This window comes from Fundulus heteroclitus, chromosome 18 (genome assembly GCF_011125445.2).
Source record: "Fundulus heteroclitus isolate FHET01 chromosome 18, MU-UCD_Fhet_4.1, whole genome shotgun sequence".
Lineage (NCBI taxonomy): Eukaryota > Metazoa > Chordata > Actinopteri > Cyprinodontiformes > Fundulidae > Fundulus > Fundulus heteroclitus.
This window is the reverse complement of record NC_046378.1, coordinates 30,353,928-30,381,112: the sequence shown is the minus strand read 5'-3', so window position 1 is coordinate 30,381,112 and position 27,185 is coordinate 30,353,928. Positions and strand designations below refer to the sequence as shown.

The 27,185-nt window shown below is 39.7% G+C and overlaps 1 protein-coding gene and 1 long non-coding RNA gene across 15 annotated transcripts in view; one reads left to right on the top strand and one right to left on the bottom strand.

The window, feature by feature from the left end:
* The window catches only part of robo2 (roundabout, axon guidance receptor, homolog 2 (Drosophila)), a 419,069-nt gene that overhangs the window by 262,920 nt on the left and 128,964 nt on the right, over window positions 1-27,185 (top strand). The gene's annotated exons all lie outside the window — the stretch shown is intronic.
* LOC118566690 lies at window positions 877-14,340 on the bottom strand. Its single transcript, XR_004933231.1, has 2 exons — window positions 13,568-14,340; window positions 877-1,231 (listed from the first exon to the last, which is right to left on the bottom strand). It is a non-coding gene; the product is annotated as an uncharacterized LOC118566690 (long non-coding RNA).

Below are 27,185 nucleotides of genomic sequence, written 5' to 3'. Positions count from 1 at the left end.
AATGGGAGAAAATAACAAAATAAGTATTTGACAATTTGAATAAAATATAATTTAAAATATAAAACTGAGGAAACACTGGAAATCAGGACAAAGAAAGATACATATCAGTCACGCCTTTTGAGATTTTTTTTTTAAAAAGAACATATCCAACAACCTGTCTTTGTTCTTCCACTTTACAATTATATATTGTTTTCTCTAGGTCTTACACATAAAACCAGTAAAAATACAGTGAAATTTGAGCTTCTAATATGGGAAAATGTTTTTGCAACTAACAGTCATCACCATCATCAATCACCAAATCCAAAAGACAAGATAGCAAAAAAAAAAAAATCCTCTACAGAAGTAAGATGCATTGTGAGGCACAAACAGCGGCAAACAAACATTGGGAAACAAAGCAAAATGCTTTGGGGAGGCAGAGAGGTGAAGAGTGGGGGAAAAAAACCCACCCTGTTCACAGGGAAAGCTCTTAGCACCCACTCCCTTGGACTCAGCAGACAATAGTCCATCTGCTGGAGACACACAAGCGCTTTTAGCCTACAGAAAAGCCCCCTCGTTTGGATTCAGCCTCCGAGTATCTTTCACTCTCCTCCCTTTCGACCACCCAGACATTGCCACCACCCCACCTCCCCACTCTTGCACATCAGACAAATGCTGGAGATGATTATAGTCCTCCCCGTCTTACGGCCCAGCCTCCAGTTTTTTTTAGTATCCACTGGAGACAGATCCTACTGATAGTTGAAGGCACACAGAGGCTCTGTTCTGTTGCTGCCTAAATCCTTCTCTTTAGCAGAATGTGCTTGGAATCAATTAATCTCAAGCCTGACTAGTAAAAAGCCCGAGGATAGATTTTAGTTGAATCCAGCTTTTTTTTTTTCTCTCCAAGAAAATCTAACACAGAGAATTTTGTCTCAGGTGTTACGCAGAGGTAAACAGAATCCAGTCTACGCTCTGTCTCAGGAGACTAAAAGTATACCTTAAAAAAAAAAAACTTATTTTTTTCTCCTCCGCTTTTGAAAATGCATGTACCAAACCTGTACACAAGTGTCTGTCTGCCTAGCAATCTGAAATTCTGTTTATTTGTTTGGGCAAAGCTGTGGCTGGAACCGGGAGCTGTCCTCAGTGGAGCCGTCGGGCCTCATGAGATGTGGCTCTGGAGTTTTCTGTTCTCCCTCGTCGTGCCATGGTCTTTAATGACAATATGGTGGCCCAGGCAGTGGCAGCTCCCCTGACACTGAAAGAGGAGGAGGCAGAGCTCAGCGGGGGCTGATTAGCAAAGGGTCTAAAGATGTTTACCGGGTTTTACCGCTCTGTGTTTTAACCCCTATCAGCCTCTCCTTGGAGATTGGGTTTTTTATTTTAACTCCACCAGAGCGTATACTGCTGATCTTAACTCATCTTTCACATTGTTCTCCTCTTCTTGTTCTTCTCTGTTATAAAATATACCAAATTTGTCTTTGGTTTATCACTTAAAATGTTTATTTGGCAGTCAATCTGTGTGACGTTTTAAAAATTAACTTGATATATGAGGATGTATTGGTAATAAATGCACTGATCACACAGAGAAACGTTGTTACTGTGAGCTGCTGGCACTTAGATATGGTGCATTCACTTATTGGAAAAATGATGTACTTTTAGGCTACGAACTAGCTAGGCAGTGGTCAGTACTGATCGAGAGAAAATTTCTTGATTCCAGACACCAGGTTGTCTCTAGTTATGGCCTAGCTTTTACAGATTTATAACGTAGGTTTTATTTTTAAAAGGATTGGCAAGTAGCCATGGGGTCCAGACTGATTTTTGTTGAAGATGACTGAAGTAATAGTATGAGCATGTGTGTGTTTGTCTGTTCCCGTGGATGTCACAACCCCAAAGCTCTTGATGTGAAGTAGATTTTAATCCTCCCTCTAACTAAGCTGCAAGCTCTTGGGTATAATTTGAAACCATCCAATCTAAATCTCAGCGTGCCTCTCTGCTAAGTGGTATGTTGCGGGTTGCAGTTTCTGTCTGGGCATGGCAGCTCTTTCCTGATGACATAATGCATTGACCCCTCCCACTTGTTTTCCATGGAACTGGCCGTTGGTGGTGGAATCACATAATCCGGAAACGACTAAGTGGCAGGTAGTGGGGAATATTCCCTTTAAAACTAAGCTATCTGCCTGGCTGTGATGAGAGGGCTCCGGGTGACGAGGAGAGGAGCTTAGTGCATCCCTGTGGTCTTATCCCTGCCACAGCCTTTTTTCGGAGGCTGCCAGAATGATTGGTTGCAGGACTGCTTCTGTTGCTGATCCTCTCACAGCTATTGTTGTGTTTACCAGAACGCATATGTTTTTAATCAGTTCATTGTATACTTCATAATTCTGACAGAATTGCAAATAGGCTCTATGTAGCATCTGGTTTCTTCTCTTCCTTTTGAATACATACTCACTGCACAATGCTTGGAATGCTATGACATCCACCTGAGGAGATTTATTTATAACCTTAGTGATGCTGCAGACCAATTGTATGTTTAAAATGTATAATCAAATCAATCTGTAAATGTCCCGTGTCTTTGGTTGATGAGATACAGGAGGTTGCTGAAGGAAGAGACTCGATGATTTATTTGCTGAGGAAATTGCTGTCACAGCTGCCCTCCTCTCAGCTTTTTTTCTGGGTGCCCAGTGGGCCAATTAGACTGGTTTCTAATCCAAAGTACAGCACCTAACTATGCCACCAGAGAGTCGGAGCACGCACAACACGGAGCGGCTGCTGTCATGAATGCTGCACTTACAGAAACTCACCTATTTTGTCTGTTTAGCATTCTCATTCACCTCCTCTGCCTCTTGATTTCTGTGCCCTACCGTCTCTCCCGTGGAACCTACTGCAGTGTGGGCCAGTTAAGCAGCATGGTTGCGTGGCCACAGCCGTATGGTCGGTGCCATGCTCAGATGATTAGGCCTAATTACGAAGACATTTGTGCTGCACTAATTAATGGGCTTGTTTTGTTGCCTTTTAGCCTCTTCTCTCTCTTTCTCTCAGTCGTCCTCCTACAGTTCAGACTCGGATGTCTCACCTGCTCTGCAGCCTGGCGTCTGCCCTTGCACTGTAGCAGCAGCCAGATTGTACTCTTCACACTGTCGTCGCACTCTTCCAGCCAGGTGTTGACAGTTAATTTGACTTAACCTTCATCAATAGCGGCAGTAAATGAGAGATGTGACACACTTTCAGAGCCTTGTCATAGTATCCTCAAACAAACGTGCGATACCGTCCTATCAGCCAGTCACCTCTGTACTTTCTAGGGCTGATATTATTCCAAGGTTACAAAACAATTGTTGAGGCTAACGCCCTGACTTTATTACTTGATAATTTCAGATAATCAAATACTGTTTTTTTTATTTTATTTTATAAATAACATTTTTGCCATTTTAAATTGTATCAACTATGGTGTCTATAGTAGGAAGTAACACAATTAGTGCAGGTAGCATTACAAAAACTACAATTTTTGTGTTTGTATTCTAGAGGCTGTAGATCCCTATCTTGGCTATGAAATTTCCAAACAGTAACTGGTATGTTAACTTTGCACGATAATAAAAGGCTAACAATGCCTTGGAACAGTCAGGTGGTTAATGAGCATTCATTAATTGTGCAAGGATTTTTAACAATTTCTGAAAAGAAAGGAAATCAAGTTCTAACAATGGGCAATATTGCTACTTGAACTTATTCCTGCCTTCAGATTGATTGGGTTTAAAAAGGACGTTCTCAAAAGAACACAGACATAAATGTTTGGCATAACAATCAGCAAGGTGATCACTCAGACACAACACACTAAGTTTTAGGTTATTCTCTCTACATACCCGTTGGAGACTGCAACATCTCATTAGAATAAACTAAATCTACAGACATCCTGACAGCACATCTCTGCACAAAGGTCTTGATAACCAATGTGATTTTTTTTTTATTAAAGGACAATGGCCCAAAGTAGGGAGTCTCGACAGAAATGTTGGTTATATCTGGCAAAGCACATGCTTATCTAATCCCTTCTTTAATTTAGGGGTTATTCAATAGAGTATTGAGTTAAAATGAAAGTCCTAACTGTTCTGATGAAAAATCATGTCTCCCTCGCAGTTTCACAATGTAAGGGCCTTTTATTTCTGAATTGTATTGTATTCATCTAGTCATTCAGACAGTGATGTCAAAAAGACGCACAACAGAAGGGTCTCAGTACCTTGTTATTGCCACTGGCCTTTCTTGACAGTCGTGCCATTAGCAACTGGTGTCAAAGCGAGGGCAAATCCAGGCAGGAACGAGAGGTCTCCAGGGAGAAGGTAAAGAGCTGAGGTGGCTGAAGATGTAGGGGGTGGAGGGTGGAGGGGGTGTCATATTGCAAGTCATCAAACAAAGCAATAAGATTACCGACAGTCACAGGTTTTAATATCAGGGTTGTGATGTTGCCAGAATCCCTGGTGCGGCAACTTAAAAATGTCAACTTTGATTTAAAGGTTATCAGACTGCCCTGTGGGGAAAAGGGTCATCGTCTCCTTTCCGTTATCAAATTGTTAGGGTAGGCTTCAATTTTATAAAGCTTCCTATTTGGTTTCTGACAGGTTTAACTTGCAGTGCGGCATCCAATAAGAGTGATCACAGGGGTAAATGGACATAATACCAGTCAGTGAGTATCACAACTGCAGAAACCATACATTAGCAGCCATTGATCTCATTGAGGGGTCTTTGTACTCTCATTCTGGCTGTTGTCATGAACGCAGCTTGTTGTGTTGCCTCCGTGTCTGCGCTGTGATCTGAATTCGCAGGGTGCCCCCCAATCCGGTTGGCTCCCCATTTTGTTGCCGAAGGGGGGCCCTGCAGGAACCGTCCTTTCCAGTGGCAGGTCTTTGATGCTCACTGGGACCATTAGATGTCTTGTTCAAGCACATTAGTTCCAGTGTGGACCGGGGACCGCTGAAGAGAACTGGTGCTCGACTTAATGCTGGCTGTTGGAAAATCTGGAAAGCCAAATTAGAAGGAGGGGGTGGTGGGGATTTTCAAAGCACGGGCTGAAGTCAAAAAGGTTACAATATGCCTGAGCTCCAATCCCTCATAACCGATGCTTGTCTGTCCCAACTGGGTAACGTTTATCCTCCAGCCATTCCTTGCCGAATAAGTATCATGCATATGCAACGATGCCAAATTCCCATCCACCTGCTCTCCTTTGCTGCTATCTCCAACATCTCCAAAGCCCTTAGGGGAAGAACAGAACTGATATTCTTGACACCCAACTCCACACTCTCTCTCCCACACCCATGACTATCACCCACCAATTTTCTTCTCACCACTCATTACTTTTCTGGTGAAGGGCCAGCACAATTTGCAGTATAGAAATACAAGAACACAGGAACAAATAAATGTTTAGAAATCCAATTTGTTGGTGGAATGAGATGTCCTGCCGTGTGATCTGGGACCATTGAAGCATCTGTACTCAGTTTCAGCACCTGTTCCTGGCAGATTTTTGCCTAAAATGTAAATAATTTTAGCTGTCGTAACTGAGAAAGGCTTTATTCATGGTTGCTTTTTTTTTTTTTTATCCCCAAGACACTGAAGTATATGTGGCTTTGTGGGAAGCCAGGTGGCTATGTACTGCACGTCCAACTCTTTTGTGATCCCTCTCATCAGCATGTTTGTAGTGTGGCATGTTGAAGTGCTGCATGCTCATTTAGAAATTTGTTTGCTTCATAAATCATTTGCTTTCTTTCTCTGCAGTAGATATAGAGAAGAAAGTGGCTGGGAGCAAAAAAAAAAGTGCTTTTCAAGCACTCCCAGCTGCTCACCGCCACCACTTATATGCAATCCTCCTTACATACAAGTGAGAACTGAGGCAGAGCAAATTGAACCAATCCATCAAACATGGTACAATTTGTTTAACCTCCCTCTGTCAGATATTTAATGACTCTGTTATTACACGAAGGAAAAATACCTCACACAGTTGTGACTCCTTAAATAGTTTTAGTTTTAGATATAGGAACAGGTATAGGGATGCATGTGGTATGGAGACACGCAGTGAATAATATGATAGTACCATTAAAGGGAATAGAAGAGCACTCCAGAGAACACAATAGCAAAGAGAATGCAGGAGAAAGAGCATGCACTTAGAAAAAAAGGAAAGAATAATAAAAGTCTCCCTGGCAGGCAGCCAGACAGAGTGTGAGGGCAGGGTTCAGATGAAAAGGAATAGGATACTTGGATGTAAGCCAGTAAGATTTCACAGTTTTTTTTTTTTTTTTTACTCCTCCTTCTCGTCCCTCCTGTTGTTGCAAGTGCCAAGATAGTTTGCCGAAAAGTAATGGAAACTCCCTTGTAGCCGGGGTTTAGGTTTAGCAGGTCTTTTCAGTTGTCGTTTAGGATTCTTTTCCATTAATAACACCGAGTATAGATGCAACAATGGAAACAGAATCTTTTGAATCTGACATTTGTGACAGCTACCAGTTTACCGTTCAAGCTTTTCTTCAGCTGCATGTTAACTTCAGCTGTAAGCGTCGTCCATCTCGAACACGACTCGAGCTGACTTCATTTCCAGAAACAGTTGTGATGCTTTTAAACATGAGTGGTCTTCTGAAGTTTAAAACCAAAACCCAGAAGGAGTTGCCTGGGGAAGTCAGAGTTGAAACGGTCTGACTCGGAAATGGTTCCCGAAATCTGGGTGGGGAGTTTACTGAAATTATCTGGCAACCACCCGTGAGCGCAGCTGGGGAGTCTTTCCAGTGACAGACACTGCAATGCTGCAGAACCTATAGTACCTTGAAAATTCTCTCTAATGCTTTGAAGGCTAATGCTTTTTCACATTTGCAAGCACAAACATCTGTGTGTTTTATTCATTATTTATATGACTGAACCACACAAAGCTAAAAAAAAACAAAATTGCTTGAAAAATAAAAATGTGAAAAGTTGGGCATTGTTTTGAATTGACTTCCCGAGTCAATAGTTTATTGAATCACCTTTTGCTGCTGTTATAGCTGCAAATTAAAATTACCTCTGCAAATCTACTCACTTGGCAAAAGTAGAACCTGAAATCATTGCCCATTCTTCTCAAACTCTGTCATTTCTATGAGCAATTATTGCCAGATTTTACAACAGATTCGCAAGTAGTTTTGGGTCTTGACTTTTTCTACACCATATTTTGAATTCAAACCATTCCATTGTATCTCTGGCTTTGTGCTTATGGTTGTTCTGCTAGATGGTGAACATCAGGCCCAGTGTCCAGTGCAGTGCTGCCTCTAGCAGTTTTTTTTTTTTTTTAAATTTTGCCCTGTATTTAGCTTCATCCATCTTCAAACCAGCTCTGACCACCTTACCTGCCTTGGTGAAGAAAAACATCTGCATGGCATGTTGCTGCCACCACTTTCTTTCACAGTGGGGATGGTGTGGTCAGGGTCATAATGAGCAAAATTAGTTTTCCAGTACAGAAGAGATACGCAACTCCAAAAATGTCCAGCATATAGAACTAAAATTAGACCCATACACCAAACAGAGCTCCCATCATCTCAATACATTATTTAGCCGAATGTTTAGAGCATGCAGGCCTTATTGAGACTCATACCATTTACACAAAACATTCAGAGGTACAGATGTTCTTGAAATAGAAAGCATTTACCTCAAAAAGTCTCTTTTGGTTCCAGATGACCACATCTTTGCTCTCATGTTCTCTGATGTTGTGTTAAAACCCAACTCTGTTTTCAAATTCTGCACAATTTCATCCCTGACCTGTTGGGTGGTGTTTCTTGCTGTAGTTGTTTTTTGTATTCATTATGCTGTAGACTTTATTTACAATGAAGGTGACTTCTGAAGGCAAAGGACTGCACTGCAGTTTATTTAGAGGCGTCAAAGTAAGCAGGGTGGACAAATGCTCATCACACTTTACTAATTTTTGTCAGTATTAAAAGTAACAATTGTGTTATACTTTGTATTAATGTATCACAAACAATACTAATGAAGTACATTGAATTTATAAATAGTTTGAAAAAAAAACATGTCTTGAAGGACAGCTTGCCTAGTCAACCTAATTAGGATTAATTAAGATTGATGGAAAATGCAAAAATTGCAACTTGCTTGTTGCTGACACAATGTCCACTAAAATATTGCAATTAGATCATAAGAAACACTCCCGTGATACCCAGACTTTGTCCCTACAGCTCCCTCCCATAGCCTGGAGGCTCGTCTGAGCGCTGAGAGGAAAGTGCTGACATTGTGAGCTGCTGCATTTCCTCATTATTGCCAAGCACATCTCAGAGCTGTCAGGAGCTACCTGGTGGTGACATGAGGAAATTGGACTTACTGCTTCCAGGAGGCCATGCCCCCTGCTGTGCCCTGACTTGAAAATATTGTCAGCGGACCATCAACATCTTTAGTGCTTGCAGAAACAATGGCAGTTGCACCTCAACCTCGAGGCAGCAGTTTAGCATGTGGATTTCGGTTTGTTTAAGTAGGACAGCCCACAGCTTTTTTGTTTCTTCCTTTGAGCTGAAGCTGAAGTCAGATGATCTCTAAACGGTCGGCCTTTTGAGTGGGACTCACCAGTTGAAAGAATTTATCAGTGATTAGTAGACGATTGGACAAACTAATCCTTTGGAGCTACTTCAGGGATTCCCTGTCTCATATTTTGGGTGGGAACAGATGCCTGTGTTTGTCTTGGATATACCGGGAAAAAAAAATCCCCCATAAAGACATCCATCTCTTTATAGATAAACACATAGAAAAAAGGTTTAGTCGTTAAATAATTCGCTGCACTAACAATAATGTATTCAGATAAACTCACACACGCTTGCAGCACAAACCAAATCCCTTCTCCACCACCTGCTAACCCACATCCATAATGTTTTCCTCTCCCCTGCAGCTCATCAGGGATTAGGGAAATTGCCTGGAATGAAAGAAATATGGTCTTTGATGGGCCCTTTTTCATGCATATGGTGGCAAAAGACACAGCTGGAACTTCTTTTTTCTCTTTTTGCAGCCTGGAAAAGGTTAAGCCGAATGAAGCGTTGCCAGTGTTAGTCTTTCTTCTTTTCTCTTTGAACAAAGATACATTTCTCGCTTTTTTTTTGTTCTAGCTTTTACTCTCACTTGGAATCAATTGGGCATCTTATGGATTTAGAAATCTTTTGTCTGATTGGGAAGTTCTCCAGTCACGTTACAGCTTTATATCTTATTTTTGGCAGATGCTAAGTGAATTAGGACATCCCAGCGCTATCTTCATCTAGCCTAATTGGCCTTCCAGGCTGGACAGCTGCTGAAGCATTTTGTTGTGGTCTTACATGATGCCACTTCAGCTTTAAAAAGGGCTCATGGCTTCTGCCTCAAATCCGCCGCCTTTAAGCACTCATGCCCAACTGGATACCAGCAGCCTGATGGTGAGGCTAAGATGTAATGACCCCTTCTGCGTGTGTGGGTGGGGCTGAGAAGGCAGACGACCATGTAGTTGTCTGTAATTGTACCCAGTATGACCACATGTTGAGGTCTGGTCTCCTCTTGATGTGAAAGCGGCACATCCTGTTGGGGGCTCTGGAGTCTGGAGAGTTAATTGAATGGTTTTAGAGAGGACTTCCATTTCACCTCAGAGGTTTTGGTTTTATCGCCACAGGAGCACAATAAGTACAATATTTTTTTTGTGAGTGACTGTGAAGATATTAGTAACCAAAAGCCAGAACTCTATTGGAAAGATCTTTTTTTTTTTTTTTTTTTTTTTTTTTTTACAAACCTAGCACAACTGAAAACAATACATTCATGTTAGATTCATCACTTTGCTGGATAGAGTAAGATGTAGAATGTGCATATTGTATTTACAAAGATATTTCTAGGACTCAGTCAAATCTGACTTTCCTCAGCTTTTTTTCAAATGTTTTCCAAATTAATATCTGATAAAAAGGGGTGCGCTTGTATTTATCCTCCCTCACCCTGACACCCCTAATTAAAATACTGTGCATTAAATTGTCTACTAAAGCCACCTGATAATTTCATAGAGCCCACCTGTGTGTAATCTAATTTCAGTATAAATACAGCTGTTCTGCAATGGCCTCGGAGCACTTTTAGAAAAAAAATGTTATTTAATTAACGAACATAATCATAAAAACCAACAAACACACCACAAATGTCAGGAAAAAAGTTGTGGAGGAAAACAAAGGCAGGTTAGACTAAAAGCATTCATCTAAGGCTACGTTCACACAGCAGGTCTTGATGCTCAGTTCCGATTTTTTGCTGAAATCATATTTTTTTTGAGTTGGCTGTTCATACTACCATTAAATACCACCGGAATCAGCCTTCTGTCTGAACGGTTCAAGACCGCAGAGCAACCCACATGTGCAGATAACAGAAGGAGATGTCACACATCAGCTCACTGTTTGCAGAAGTAATGGTGAATGTAATTGTTTCTAGAAATATTTTTAAGAAAAAAAAAAAAAAGCTTTGAAAAAAAAAAAACTTGTACGTATGCAGTTATTACCACATAGGGAAATGGCCCAAATTGGATTTTTGGGGTGTGTAAAGATCGGATTTGGGCCGTTCACACTACCATGAAAAATTCAGATACGGGTCACATATGGGCAAAAAGATCGGATTGGGTCGCATTTCCTTGCAGTGTGAACATAGCCTAAGATCCAATTGGACTGCAATCAGCTGTTGACTTCACAAATTTAGCATTTACTTGCTGAAATAAAGTCAAAACAAGTCTATCTTGCCTTATGTCAAAAGGCACGGAGGACGAAAGAGCTTTGATCACATGACTCAAAAAATTAGTACAATACATGATAGAAAACTAATATTGCACATAACTGTGAAAACACCAACCCTGGGGTAAAACATGGTGGTGATATCATGCTGTGAGGAGGCTTTTCTTCAGCAGTGACGGGAAAGGATAGGACATGGAGTGTGTCAGTTGATGGGCAGATGGATGGATCTTATTCAGCACAATCCTGGAAGAAAATCTGTCTGAGACAACAAAAGACTCGAGACTGGGACAAAGGTTCACTTCCAGAGCTACAATGTAGGTTTAGATAAAACCATAATAAAGTGCTAGAATGGTGCAGTCAAAGTTCTTACCTAAATCCAGCTGGAAAGTTTTTAAAATAGCCGTTCACAGTGACTCTCTATCCAATAGGACTTGGCGATTGGATAGAGATTGCGATTCATGCAATCTTGGTTATTTTCCTTAATTTATTCTTTTAAAAGTCTTGATCAATACATACATTTTCTTCCCCTTCATCGTTATGCTCTACTTTTTCTTGGGCAATCACATAAAATTACAATACAATACATTTAAAATTTGGATTTAAAAATGACTAAATAAGATAAAGTTTAAGTTTGAGTCTTTTTGAAAGACATTTTAGAGTATATCATTGAAATCTGCTGTACTTGATATTTCATGAGGGGTTTACTAGCAAAACATGGAATATCTAATTTTTATTAGTATAGAGCTTTTTGATTTTTTACAGCAATCTTTCTTTTTTTGATGGTGGTCTGCTTTCTCAGTATTTTAGACATTTTCGCCGAAGAACAAAAATACTCTTTGTGTGTTTTTTATGATCTTCTGTCAGGCACAAAGCAACAGCTTTGATCGTTTCAAAGTGTATTTTAGGGTATGCCTGCAAAGATCATTTCATACATATATATCTGTGGAGAAATCATAGAGTGATCATTTTCTTTTACTTGGTGCCTAGGAGAATTTTTATTGTTAGTGTGGAGTAAAGACTGCACCAGCCTCCGTAATCTGAGTCTGAAAGAAATGTCTTTCCAGTCCACAGTGGGACTTTTTCACTGCCCTAGTGAAATGAAGGGTAGAAAGGAGGGAAAACAAAACTTTATTTTAAATGGACTCCAAGATCGGGTCCCAGAACTTTGTCCAAGACCCACAAGAAGACCAGAGTGACTCCTTTGTGGTCACCACAGCCTTGTGGCCTCCTGGCACAGGCCAGTGGGACAAAAATAACAGCAAAGAAAATGGAAATCATCATATTTCTACGATATGGTGGCGTCCAAAATAAACGTACTTACCACAGGTCGTTGGAGGGAAAATAATAATATGGAAAACTAAATCTGATTATGATTAAATTTAATTTGCGATATTACAGATTGTGCTAAAATGCATGTATGAAATGGCTCCCAAAATGAACAGCCCCTAGGCCAGCAGCACATGGTTTTATTTGAATCGTTTTTGCTTGAGTCAGTGTGACAGACACATCACATAGGGAACAAAGAAAGACGACTCTCAACTTCACCTCATGTGCTGATAGGGGGATCATATCGTCTTTGCCCCTCAGGAAAGTTGTACTAAATGCCTTCCCATTGTTTGGCCAATCTCTAGTTGATAAGCCAGGGAATATCTCTCCAAACACAACAACTACTCCTCAAAAACCCTCCCACAAAGCACTCAGGGTCATATCTCATGCAATTAACAGAGCAAAGCTGAACACTTGAACTCCCTCCTCCTTTAGCTCCAGGAAGTGGAAAGAAGATGTCACTTGCATGGAGTCCTGGCATGGCGACTACCATGGGGGCTGTCAGAATTGATTGGCTACCCTTACTTAGGAATAACCGAGCTTTACTAAGCGCTTAGCACTCTGACCGAAGAAAGATGAGGTTAGTGTCCTCTTGGCAATTTCCACACAAATCCACTCCACTTTCCTCCACCACAGCACTTGACTTCATTCTGCAGGTTCTACTCACAATGGATCTGTGTGCTCAGGGAAAGGGAAGATCCATGAAATGAATCTTGTTTTAGAGTGATGCCCCCAGTCAGGGTCAGTGCAGCGGCATGTAATCTGAAGGTAAATAGCGAAGGATAAAGTGGAAGATAAATAGAAATATTTAGGGAGTTTGATATGTGTTACCTAGATCTCGGGCCAAGCATTACCAGTTGGCTGAATGCATGAAGGCCCTGAGGTCATAGTCGTCACAGCTAAATGGTGGTATGGAAACGTAATCACAGGATGTCAGGGACCAAAACATCCTTAACTCCCTCTTTTCTACTCAGCTCCACTATTTGTATTTACTTTAGAATATTTTTCATATTTGCTAAAATGAGCAGAAATTAAGTTTTAAGAATTTCAAATATTGATCGTTTTGGATAAGACTAGAAATATGGAGCTAGGAGCTGATTTGGACAGTTTCCGATCCCTAGTTTATGTAAAGCTATTTGTAAAGCTGGTGCCAATTTTAGCCAATTTGGATTTCCCTGTAAGAACCAGAAGTGATAGCTATCAACACATTTTGCTCAAGCCCTCTTGCTGTGAGCAGTCAACATGAATTTAAATTAGGAGATGAGGTGATGTCACACTGTGTGTAGGAGACGTGCTGCCGTGAAACACGTTATCACTATTTAAAAACAAATACCAACTTTCACTTTCTCTCACAGCCTTAGGCCCCGTCCAAGCTAAGCAGGGTTTGGGTGGATACGACGAGCTTCTTTGTCGGCTATGGGGTCCCATCACAATAATGTCTCCGTCAAACCGACTAAAACCAGCTCCCAGACTGGATAGGTTAGCTGCCTTGCTAACAACAACAACAACAATGATGAGCTCCACAGTTGCAGTCGTGCTGCACGGGCTTTTCTACTTACTGTTTTGTGCTTTCCTGGTCTTTTAGTCAAAGCGTAGCCCAGAGGAGAAGTTCTACCTCGTCATCGGTCCAAATAAAAGCTTATTTTCTTACTCCGACAGTGATAGCAGTTGCCATTTTTCTTCCTGTTCTTCCTACAGCACTTCAGCAAGGTATACTGCGCCACCCACTGGTGTGGCATACATATTATAATGTACTGTATATTACGGCTTGTTCGGCTTCAGGCGGTTTCATCGTTACACTCAAACATTTCTGTGTGGATATCTTAATTCATCTTTGTTGGGCTTCGTGTGGATGTGGCCTCAATGAATTTCAGACTTGTATGTCTCAATGTTTCTCCCTCATTGTAGAAAAGTGTTCTTTTACTTAGCTTTTTACACATCTTAATATCAATACAGACTTGAACAGAGAAATTGCTATTTTACCTGAGGTGGTTAGAACAAGAACAAAGTTTGTTTGTTTTCTTCTGACCAGGACATTTCTTACTTTACAAAAACTTGTGAGGATTTCATAGCTCCCTTCTGCTGCAGCATTAGTATGTGATAGATTTTTGAAACCACACAAGAAAAAAAAAAAAAAACTGCCCAGATGATGAACACCAAGACTGCAAATACAGAAATATTACATTCTGTTCTTGCAGCCCCGTGAGAGAGAAGACATTTTACTATTCTAGTACATATAGGGGTTTGCTCCGACATCATATCAAACACCTTGATGATATTGAAATATGCTAACTTTGATTCTGAGTAACAGCATGAACACCTAAAAGTCTTGTCAGTGTGACTTGTTTGCACTAAGGTATGATGATTTCACTGATCGGTAAATGATTGCATTTTTGAGACGCCGAAAAGATGGTATTCACTAATGGTTAAAGCTAAAAAAAACCTGCCAACTCTGTTTACCAGACAGTTTCTCTTTGAATCAACACTTGAAATGGTTATCATTTGTGGGCATTGTTCTCCCTTCATAGGAACATCCAAAAGGACTTAGTTTTACATGCACTTCTTATAATTATAATCTTTTCTAAACTGAAGTTAAAAATCAAAAATTAACTCAAATAACGCCATACTACTTTGTGAAATGCAGAAAATCATTGTAAACAGCAAGTCTTTTTCCTTAGACTTCAGACTTCACTAGTACTGAAAATGTCAAACTTTGAATCTTCGTCCTGCAGTGACTACTTCCTCACAGAAGAGTGTTTTTTGTCAGTGTTGTCTAGGGTGCTAGGCCATCACTGATAGGAAGAACACTGGATTTTCTTTAGTTTCTGACCAGCAGGTTAAGCTGGAAAGCAGCCATTTGTAGAGACTAGCCAGTGTCTAATTAGAAGAGATGAAAATATTTCAGTCAATTTTACAGGTTACCACCAGAAAATATGAATAAACCAGTTGGTTATTATGAACACCAAGTTTCCACACACTATTTTGCATTGGTGATTTAAGGCTTGCCATTTATGCAGCTTACTTTTAATGCATAAAATGTCTTTTCATGTCTTTTTTTGTCCTTTTGAAGTCTGATATTTTTATGTTCATCTTCATAACAAGAAAAACAAAAAAATATCAGGGTTGACAGTTTGACTAAAATATTAGAATTTGCAAAAAATTTGCAAACAACACTCTGACATTTACACACCTTAAGGTTTTTCAATTGAATCAAATCTAACACTGAGTATAAACTTTAGGTAATTTATTCAGGTGATAATTTCTGCTGTCTACTGTTTTTAGGTCCACTGCAATCTTCACAGATTTATGCAGGAATTGTGCCAAATATTTTTGAGTACCATAAAGTCAGAAATAACTATTTGCTTTCTGACAGAGCTGTCTTACAGTATATTGCTATGTTTGGTATGAATCACAGACACAAGACCTACAAGCCACCCATCCTAATATATAGTACCCCAATGGCTTGAGCCTGTAAGTGGATGTCAGTTCATGGGAATTTAAATAGTTTTTCTTGGCCTCAGACAATGGAACGTTAATGAATAATGGTGATCTGCCAAGCATGAGGATGGAAAAAAGAAAGAAAATGGTCAAGGTTGACAGAGTAAATTTCCTGGGGTCAAAGGTGTAGGGATTAGCAGATGTTAGAGGGAAACAGCTGGGAGGTATGGGGGCGATGTAAGAGGAGGTGGTGTGGAGATGAAGGGGATGTGTAGGTGTAGGGCGGGCAATACGATATCAGTCTGGTTTCTTTCAGACTTCCAAGAAATACAAGTTTTTTTAAATTTTTATTGCACTGAAGAAAAAATATTCCTTTTGTTTTACTTGAAACTAACACGTTTGTTTGCCCTTTTTTGCATGTTCTTTCTGGACCATTATTTGTGTCTTCTGCTGTCTTCCCATCTGCTGTGGTCTTCACCTCTCTAGGTAAGTGAAAACTAGTTTATCAGATCCGGGATTACATCCAATTAGGATGTTAAGTGGAGATATGTCTTGTTTACCTATAAGAATAAATTATGAAACTTAGTAATTTAGTAACTAAATTACTCACAACACAAATTCCATGACAAGAGCATTGACTTAAATATAAAAATAATGCAGATAAAATTATCTTTGACATATATTCTAATATGCCTAAATTACACACTTAAAGATTACACACAATCCTCCCAAGCTGAGCAGTTAATATTTGTTCAGAGGACCCGTCTGTGTGTGTTTAAGCCCAGCTGGGATCCTGGTGAGTGCAGAGTGAGAGACAGAGGGATGCTGAAGAAAAAAAAAAGCTACAAAATCATCTTAATTGGCTTAAATTAGAGCAGCACTGTGTAAGTTGAAGTGTGGATGGAGTGTGAGGTAATCCTAGATTGTTGCACAAGGACAAATACGTGTGTCTGTTTGTGAGAGGCTACCAGTGAGCTGCTTGCACCGCCACAGCTCCATCCAACGGGTTACTTGGCACCAGATGGCTTCCCTGAGCACACAACAGCTGAGGAGTTTGGTGAGTCCTCTGGAGGCCTGGTGCAGAGACGTGAAGAGGACTTGCCTTCCTTACACATTGCTCTATCAGGGGGTTGGAGATATACAAGTCTTGTGAGGGTTATTAAACTTTCATCTGCAGACATCCCCCTTTCTACAGCTGCTTCAGCTCATATCCGTAGTCTCATGGTGGCCAGGGCCATGCACACAACTTCTCTGCAGCCGTAATACATTCATCACTTAGACGGGAGAAGTTCCTCTAGTCTCTTTTCACATGTCCCATTCCTGTAGACAGTTACATCTGTTTGTGTTTCCTCCTAATGTACTGCTTTGGCTTTTTTTACCTTCCTTTCACTGGCAACAAAGCACAGAAAGATTCTCTCTGTCTCTGCTAATTATCACAGTCACCATTGCTTCATGAGTATAAGCAGCATTCCTCCCTCAGTAGCCTTCATCTCCCCAAGGGCACTCCTGCGGAAGAAGGAACTATGGTCTAGACGGATGTCAGACCCTTTGTTCTTGGTGTTCAGTGTCAAAGAAAAGTTAAGGAGCAGTGATACTGTACAACCGTAGTTTAACCCGTGGGTAATGATGTGGCCTGTGGTCTCACACAATAGACACATGAAGCTATTTCCTTCCACTTGTTGAGGTCTTCAGATTCTGTGTTTTATCATGTGTGTGGTCAAGAACCTAAATTAGCAAAACTGTTTTTCAAACCATAATGACAAAGGGATGAAGAGAATTTTAGAGGTGATCTGAATCCCTGTGAGCTTCACAAATAGTCACTTTTTGTTCAAGGTGTTTAAAAACATGGACCAGAGTGGCAAAATTACATAAAGTAAAACCACAAAACCAGGCTTTCAATACTGTTCATTTCTATTTCTACAGAATAAAAACATCCACTTTAAAAAAAAAAAAAAAAAAAAATCCCAAGACACTTTGTAAAATAGGAATATTTGGTGAAATAAAAAAGAGAAAATGAAAACTTAACAACAAGCTTTAATCTGTTATTTTTATTTATTATAAGAGAAGGACTGCATGATATTGATACAATATATAAATTGTGCTGTTTTTGAATTTTTTGACAGTGATTTCTCTTTCATTATTTAAAATCTTCTTCATTCTTTTAATCTTTCTTTTGTCACTCTGGGGAGCTTTAGTGTCTTGGTCAAAAATACCTTTATCAGGCGGGGCCTCATGGGCAATGAAAGTCCATTTGACCAATCCCATTTAGTACTGCCATGCAAGCCTGATAGTATTGCAGCTGAAATTAATTACCACTGCATCTGAGCAATCATTTGTGATTACAGTGTTTAAGTCACTGAACTGCTCTAAATAAGTGACAGACAAAGATGACAGGAGAACAACTTTAAGGAAACATCTTGTTTTCTGTCACCTTCTCAAAAAAAGTTAGACTTTATATACTGAAACAAACCCCCAAACCCCCAAGCTTGCCATTGGAGAGTATTTTTTGTTTTTTTGATAACATTTGTCATTATACATGTATCAATTTATTTATTTATGCATTTGTAGATTAGATGTTCAAAGTGGATCATTGGTCACAGCTTAATTTTTTTGTTTGTGATGAATGGCAACTTGCAAAATAATTTTTTTTTGTCTAATCGTCTATTCAAGGCTATGCCACACATCCATGACGTATCTTCAGGGTATCCAAGATTATATTGCATAAGTACCAAATCCCAGAGAGTAACCAAAAATATAGCTTTCTCTTCTGGGTCTGCCCCAGGGTCTTCCTCTGGTAGGATGTGCAAGGAAAACCTCCAGAGGGAGGTGCCCTTAACGGCATCCCGGCCAGATGGCCAAACCACCTCAGCAGACTCCTTTCGATGTGAAGGTGGAGCAGCTGTAAGATCTTGATGGTAAAACCGCCACAAAAAAAAAAAAAAAAGGCAAAGCTTCACCCAAATTAGGGCGATTGAGGGATCTTTCTGGAACTATGCCCGGCATTGCGAGCTCAGGCTTCAGGTTGTCAGAAAGGCTGAGCCCAAAAAAAGCAGCAGGATCCCCTTCCACATGAGCAAACCAATTAGAGGGAAGAACCTTTAGGTTAGATGCCTTATGAGCTGGGTGGCCAGGGACGTGGGAGGCCTGATCATGCGAATACCAAAAGGCATATTTTTTTAGTCAAAGTTCTTTTTGGTAGTTTAAATTTTTTTTACTTTGTTTTGTAAACATTAATATAACCCAATGGGCTCCAATGCATTTACATGTATCGTTCATTTGTTTTTAAGCAGCATACACAAATAATTTAATCAAAGGTTATGTTTTTGAAATAAGTTGATGGAGATGAGGTCTTCATATTTTAAGTTTAAAAGTCTTATTTCATTGGCAGGTTATCTTATTTACCTGCTCAAATAAGGTACAAATACACTCATTTCAAGAAAAATTTACTAATATTTAGTTCCGGTTTTGCAGTGTGATAACTCTGAGTAGGTTTACCATTAGATCATAGCCTTAAAACTTGTTAAAGATAGTTTGACTAGCACTGCCAGGTTTCTGTATATTTGACTCTATCTCTCCGAGTCTACGGATGGAGAGGAGGTTAGGATTTCGACAGGCTTTATCTCCCGAGTGAAGATGCGTCGAAACTCTGAACTGCCGGGTTGCCAACCCTGTCAGTACCAGACAGAGGTATCTGGTGGAATGAGACCTGAGGATGACTTGTGTGTCACTCTTGCCTGATATCCTTTCCCTTTCACTGCTTTAAAAGCCACAGGCCGAGTGTGTGGAGGCATTCTGCAACATACAATGTGAGAAGTAACATTTCTGACGTCGTTGCCTGAGCCAGTCAGAGGGTAGAAAAAATTTGATTTGAATATTTTCATCCGAAAAAAGCTTCCATGTGACAGTTGCTCAGAAAACAAATCACGCTTGTGGGGCTGTGAAAAATTGGTTGACAATTGGACCTGCAGTTTCCTTTGTGCAGAACCGTGTACAAAAATCTCGCCATTTGTCATGTACAGCAATGTACAGAGATTGGATCTTATTTTAAATCCAGGGGAAAGGCAATCAAACTCTGACCAGAGATTTGCATTTCTCACATTTTCCACAAACTTAAATATTGCACTGATCAGGCTGGGAAGTGTGGTCCTATGCAACAGACAGGCCACTGTAGCTCAAATTGTTGAAATGATTGCTGTTTCTGATAGAGAAGTGCAACAATACACATTTTGAGGTGCTGACATGGTGTCCAGCTTCCCTATATCTCAGGCCAGTTGAGGATCAGAGAGCGATGCAGAACAAGTAGGTCCGATCCATGGAAGCCAAGCCACACAACTTACAGGACTAAGCAAATCTTATGCTTATATATATATTTTTTAATTATTGGTGTTTGGATTCAGAGATCAACCAGCAGGGTAAGAAGAACAAGCAGAGTAATCAACAAAGTTTTCAGAAGAAAAAACTCTGGTTGTTAAAAGGTGGTCTTTTCTTTGCCCTGACGCTCGTGTCCACATAGAATGTCAGCGTGTGGTCATGGAGGCATCAAAGATTATTTACCCATCAAACCGACTATGTAGAGTGGGAGATGTTTATTTGGCCCTGGGCCCTCGTTCAGCTAATAGGCAGGGCTTCGCTGTTGATGAATTGTCAAAAAGAAAGTGCTGCATTCCTCCTCTGATGCCACTTTGAGAGTGTTATTGCTTTTTTATTGCTTTCCTCCCTTAATGAGTGGATGGTTACCCAATTACCAGCCGAGGCCATCAGGTTTCGTCTATGCAACACGTTTCCACGGGAGTATTATTATTGTTCATTAGGTCGAGGCTAGAATCTGTGTATCTAATGAGAAAGCTCAGTAGCCAAGAACCCTCATGCTCTCGTGTACCAACAAGATTGCAGTTCCATTAATCATGAGATGTCACTTATTAATACCTTGAGAGAAGAGTGCAATCATCAGTTTCTATTTTCCTTTCTCTTCCTCCTTTAAGGATGCAACACGGCAAGCTGTGCTTTGAAAGATGTTTGTTTAAACAGGGACTCTCAAAAGGAGTTGAGTCTGTTAGATGGCTGTTGAAAGGAAGCTTTGTGTGTTTGTTGAGAATGAGAAGAGTTTGGGCCTGGAGGAGACATGCCAGCACTGCTGTTTAAGTACACACAGCTTTATTGTGTCACTACAGAAAGGGTGGGAGTAGACTCCGTGCACTTGAACTAGGGGTAGGGGGTATGATGACATTAGATCCTGAAAGATTTGAACAGACAATCGGCCAGAGCAGGCTGATTGTCTATAAGGCACATTATGTCCTTTGAAGTTTAATGATCTTGCACATACCCGACTGTTAATTTTCCTTCTTTTCCTGTCACCTCATACAGTACTTTTTATTTATACTAGACATGAAAATGTCACATGTATCATTCATTAATATGACCAAATTTAGTCAACATATATATCATGACCCTAAAATGGTTTTGCTGTAGCAGAATGAGTACTAAGTAGGCTTTAGATGGGTCTCAAATGGATGTTAGGAAAATCAGTTGAAAAAGGGCTTCACATCTAGAACTCATATAAGTCTAATTTTTACCTACTTGTGACCGTTCAGACTGTGGACGCTTTGAAAGAAAAGTGCAATATGTATCCAAATTAGTACCATATGTAGAAGTGGCCCAAATGAGATTTTTTTTTTTTTGGGGAGTGGTGAAAAGATATGTTTGGGCTGTTCCCACTGGCGTGAAAAAGACAGATATGGATCGCATTCAGGCAAAAAGATCGGATTTGGGTCGCATTTTGCTGCAGTGTGAACGTAGCCTTAGTTAGCAGATAAACTGAGATACAAATTCACTGAAGCCTTTACAATATGAGCCTTAGGAATGTAAACAGAACTCCAAACATCAAATAAAAACCTCTCCAGAGCACATTTTAATTGAATAGGCATAACAAAAAAACTTCAGTCATGATTTAACTTTTTTACCGCGTTACCCACTCCTAACTTGAATGATGTGTGGGCCAGCTGGGTGTACCTAAAGATGCAAAACTGACTTCTGCCATGTGTTTATGTACCTCTGCTAAAAAAAAAAAAAAAAAAAAAGGAAAAAAAGAGCTCTTCGTTAACAGACAATGCTCAGCCATTTTTAACAACACATTCGCTCCTTCTCCTTTCGGGGCTCATTTCTCCTTTACAGTCTTCGTAGCAAACAGGGTAATGCATCCCTTGGTGTGGGAGGTCTTCAGGTGAAAAACAGGAGCTATTGCCTCCATCTTCATCCCCAGTGACTCATCTCATCTTATAGTCTGCGAGTCCTGGGCTGGCCGATGTCTAATTAGCTCACCGGCACAGAACACAGCCAGAGTAATTGCGGAAACTTAGCCTGTAGCAGCCTGGCTCGTACACACACAAGGCTGCTCAAATAATGTGGTGCCGTGGCAGGCGGCCACCACAATCTTCTCTCCTTTATTTATTCACTTACTCATCCATTGAGTCACTTAGCCTTGCCTGCCATCTTCGCTCTGATGCTTAATCAGATTTACCACGCAGTTAGTACCGTTTCAGGCTTTATGTTGTTCTTTGTGGCTTGACTGCTTTTTTTTTTTTTATTCCTAGCTGTCGATCAGGCCTGGCTCCATGCGTCTTTCCCTTTGTTCTAACAGGATTATGTAACAGTTCTTTTACTTTAGGACTTTCTGACAATATGCCGTAATTTGGGTCATGCGTTCTATTCGTCTTGGATCCATTATTGCATTGACAGATCATTCTCGGCTAATCTTTGTGCTCAGTTTAGAATAATGAGAGGTTCATTCTCTAGGCAGAGACACGCAGGCTTGTCTGCTCTTTCAATAACACAGTAGTGTTGAAAACAAAGTCCTATTTATGATGGGTTTGGATTTATGTAACGGTTCAAGATACAGTATCTTCCAAAGGCCTTCTTAACTTAACATCCTATATCTGTTAAGTTCAGCTGCAAGCTCTGAACTTCATATTTTGTGATGTTATGATCAACCCCCCCCCCCCCAAAAAAAACCAAACAAACAAAAAAAAATGTGTGAAAACATTTCCTTCCAGAAGTTGCGTGATCGCTTTTGAATCCACCACATCATAATTGTGCCTGCTGGTGTTGGTCTGTAACAGAAAGTCCCAATAAACTAAATTGATGCTTGTGGTTGGAGCACTGCGAAAAGGGAACAAAATCCGAACGTGAATGAATCCTTTCAAAAATACACCGTATGCTAGTGTTCATGTGAGATTTCAGTAAAATAAAATACACTGATATTTAAACATTACTTTGTGGCTCGGTGGGTATTTTAAATGATCTATTCCCTACAACTTTAAAGGACTATGAGGCAAGAAATAAAGAGGAGCAAAAGGAATTTGGCAAAAGAAATTGTTCTTCGAGTTGTGAATGCTAAAAGAGGCAGAAAATACAAAAAGCACGCAGAGTGAGTCTAAATGCAAAACAAGCAAGTTTCTCTGAAATAAATGGACCGGCTATTTGCTCCCTGTGAAGACAGCAGTATTTAATACCGTCACCAGGGGCAGGGAGGGCGTGAGGAGTCAGCGAGGGTCAAAATACACCCATCTAACCTTCTCCATCGTTCATCTTGATGGCTAGTTTAAGGGAGGCAGGAGAGAGAAAAAAAAAAAAAAGGACACTGGACTCAAAAAGGAGGACAATTTGTGTAAGGGATACTCAGCTCAGCCTGCGTGCGATGATGGATAGAGGGTCTTTAAAGAGAATATTACAGTTGATGGTGGTCTGGTGGCAGAAAAAGTGAATAAAGAAAGCAAGCTGAATGAAATGATTTATCACTGTGGAAAAGATGTTAGTCTGATGGGAAGTAAAGATAGTTACACTGAAGGAAGGGGTGAACAAGGGGATCTGCAAAGTGACATAATCTCAGAAGTGCAAAGAGGGAGAATTTGGTAAAAAAAAATAAAACATTAATGCCAGCTAACAGATGGACAGTCTTTTAGAGACTGTTAAATTATCATGCTGAGTCTAAAGCGAATTGGGAGAAACTAGCTATTGTCTAGTCTCATCTCTCCCATTCAAAGTACAATTTTTCCCTGCTGTCTGTTTAGTGGTGGGTCGTGGGTGTTACAGGGATTATGAGTTTTGCCAGGCAGACAAGGGTTAAGATGAATGGTTGCCCTTTTGGATCCAAGATGGTCATTATCATTCGCACATGGTGCTGCCAGATAAAGCCCCCAAAGCCTTTTGTATTTAGATGGCTCTGTTGTTCATCTCATTTTTCTTTTGTTTCTTTGTTTCATAAGTAAATGCAGCCATGGCTTGTAACTCCCAGTGAATCGGAGTAAAATCTGGTCTGGACTGCTTTTTGCTTTTGTATAGATTTTTTTTAATTTTACTTTTTTTATTTTACAGTCGGCAAGCCACAGTACTTCTAAAGATGATTTGCGCAACTTTAAATTATTTTGAGGTTCTAAACCAATCTGTTTCACGGTCAATCAAGCACCTGGCTCACAATTAAAGGAAATAATCTGAAGAATATATTATTTTTTCCTCAACCACTGAGGGATTTTGGACATATTTTCCAGAATTAAGATGTATTTAGGAGCAGAAAAATATAACCAACGCTTTTATTCCTAATTTAAACAATGAACAAAAACGGATAAGGAATGAAAGCAAGATTTAAATGTATTGCTCATCAAACTGATCTATTCCCTACTAATTTGATTAAACATGACCAAGTAAACAACTCTAACTCTGCTCTTCATCTTCAGAATAAACGTGCCTTTAACGATGGGGAAATTAACATTTAGAATACTATTATAAAATTTAATAACATTTTTATTGTTATCAAGAGCTTGTTGATCTCTCAGATGTAGAAAGAAAAAGCGTTTTTATGCCCTGATTTTAATTTTAATTTTAATTTTAATTTGAGAAGGTAGCAGTAAAGGAGGAGAAAACTCCCCAAACCAGCTGGTCCTGTCAGCTTTCCGCACCAAAACTATCAATAATTTATATTCTATAAAGTCATGATTAAGGCTGGTTTCATATTACCATCTTTCTAAAACATGTAGCTTTATCATCGCATTGAATAGAAGACAGGTTTGGTTTCCAAGTTAGACACATCAATCAGTATTGAACGATTATTTTAAAGCTTTCTTGATTTCTAAAGCTAATTCACAAAAACAAAAAAAGTAACAATAAATTTTGATTTGTCTCGACTTAGAAGGATCTTTTGAAATAACTGGGCAAATTTTATATAAAATGAGGCTTCTATAGCAATGAATAAGGTCATATTTTTTCATATTTGGGAGGTTTCAGGATACAACCTGCCGGAATCGGAGTCTTGACTAGACGTGAACGTCTGGTGAGAAAATGTTGACGTAACATGGAGAAAAGCAGTTCAATGAGTCAAGTATTTATGATGAATATGTCATAATCGCTTTTTTTTTCCAATACAGACAAACCCAGTAAGTTGCTTTTTAAAAATCATTTTAAAGGACAATTCAAACTGAAAATGATTCTTTGTCTTATCGAATTCACATTTTGCTCTGACTGTCCTGATTTGAGGTATTTTTTTTCGACTCTGTCACAAGCTTTGTCATTCTGTTGCTTTGCCATTCTTGACATGGATTGCCCTTGTCCAATCATTTTTTTTCCCATAGTTAGACCCAACTATAAATGTGTTTCCATCTGTTACCTTGGTACCAAATAACAGGGTTTAAAGCCATTTCTCACATGGATTCTCCTAATGGCTGTGTCTTTCTTATTCCTCTCAATTGGAAGGTGGTGTGATTAGCCGTGTCAGTCACTGGTAAAAACCCCTCATACACAGCTTTGCTGCAGTTTTCCCTCTGAATAGACATAAGGGTGGACACTCCCCAGTTGCAGTCTGGACTCGGGAGCCATTCACATTTATGTCAGCCTCTGTTGTGTCAGTTCAGCATTGTAGCATAGGGAAACATGTTGACATTCCTCTCTGCAGGATTATTGTCAGTCTGTTAGGGCCCAGTCCATTAAGGCCAAGCTGCACGTTATTCTCAGCAAATAATAACACGTCCAGTCTGGCTTCATGATTCTCTAGGATGGGAATGGGCTTTAACTAAAAAGGAGAGGAAATGTCAGGCTGTCTGTTCAGCTTAGTTGCAAATGTAGCGTGTTTGGATGAATTCAGTTAAGCTGACGTTTGATTGTATGTTGGTGTTCAAATACTGAGCTGACAGGCAGTGGTGAGAATCTAACGGTAAGATACTGTTAAGGAAAATACCACAGTTTCAAAGCATAAATATCAGCAAAAATATCAGTAAATATCAGGAAAATGCAATAGTAAGTGTTCAGTGCGCAGAATAGTGCTCGTCTCTACAGGGTAAGTCAAGAATAACCAGTTGAAATTAGCCATTTTTTAGGCAGACTGTCTCGCCATGTAGCTAAACCGCCGTCGGCTGTTCAACACACATGCTAGTTGTAGCTCGAACACTGTTGTTCTGAAACAGCATCACTTTAATGAGAGTGATGGGTGTTGCTACTTTAGATTGCAAGCCCCAACTGGTTGTTTTTCCTGACCAAAATATTTCTCAACATCCAAAGTGCCTTTGTTATAAGTGAGCAAAAAATATTTGTTTCCTTCTTTCTGCAACCTGGTAGGCAGTGTGCAGCAACCTGGTGTAGGGGCAGTACTGCATTCATTTCTAACTGCCCAACACTTATTGGCTTCCTTTAGATGTATTGTCTTTCTTGCAGGAAATCAAACCTGTAACATTTTCTCTGAGCTTTTTTGGCCAAACCTCTTCCTTTCCCTTAACATAACACTGTATTTGTGTAGAAGTGGACACGGACTTTGTGTCAGGGCTTCTAGGGGCATATGATTAACATTTTGTTCAGGCATATCATCAGTGTCCCTCCTGGCTCTGCAAAACATTTAACTTTTTAACTAATTGGTATAAATATTAAATGTAGTGTGGTAATTAAAGAGATACCAATTTTATAGTTAATTTATTTTTATTTTACATGGTTATTAAGACTTATTTTTCTTTTAGGCTGTTATCTACAAGGGCTGTTATCATTGGCAAGAAACTGTCCTTTTCTTCCATTTCCTGTATAATTATTGGTTTTCATGTAAATACTGAAGACAATGGCAAAGGTTTAAAGGTTCATAAAATTGGTTATGTATAAACTGCTGTGATGTTTTAGACAGTGGAGTTGTTTTAGGATTACACTAACAGGTCACTCTAGTAAATGAGAACTCATGTCTCATTGAGATTACATGAAACAGGTCACTCTAGTAAATGAGAACTCATGTCTCATTGAGACTACATGAACAAGGTTTAATAATAATAAAATACTGTTGTAAAATACATCATTTAGACAGCAACAATTTCAGAGCATTTTTATATAATTAGGTAAAAAAAGGATAACTGATCAGGATTAAATCTTATTTTCACAAATCAAATCCAGTCTGATTGGATTTAATCATACTTCAAAGGGTACGCCATACCTGACATAACAACACTATAGAAGTCAGACTGATGGCAGCATTGAATAGAATCAATGGTTTTAGCAAAGCTCTAAAGACAATGAGGAGAATAACAACCTAGGACAGATATTTGAATATTTAGTCTCCAGGACTATTAGTATGAGCATGCCACAGAAAAGCAGCTCCACCATCTTAGTTCTAGATTCATTGGCACCTGTTTAGCTTGCAGGTGATGTCTGGAAACTGCAAAAATGGCACCTTTTATAATAATACTAGGAAAAATACTTGATACAATTTATAATAACACATAA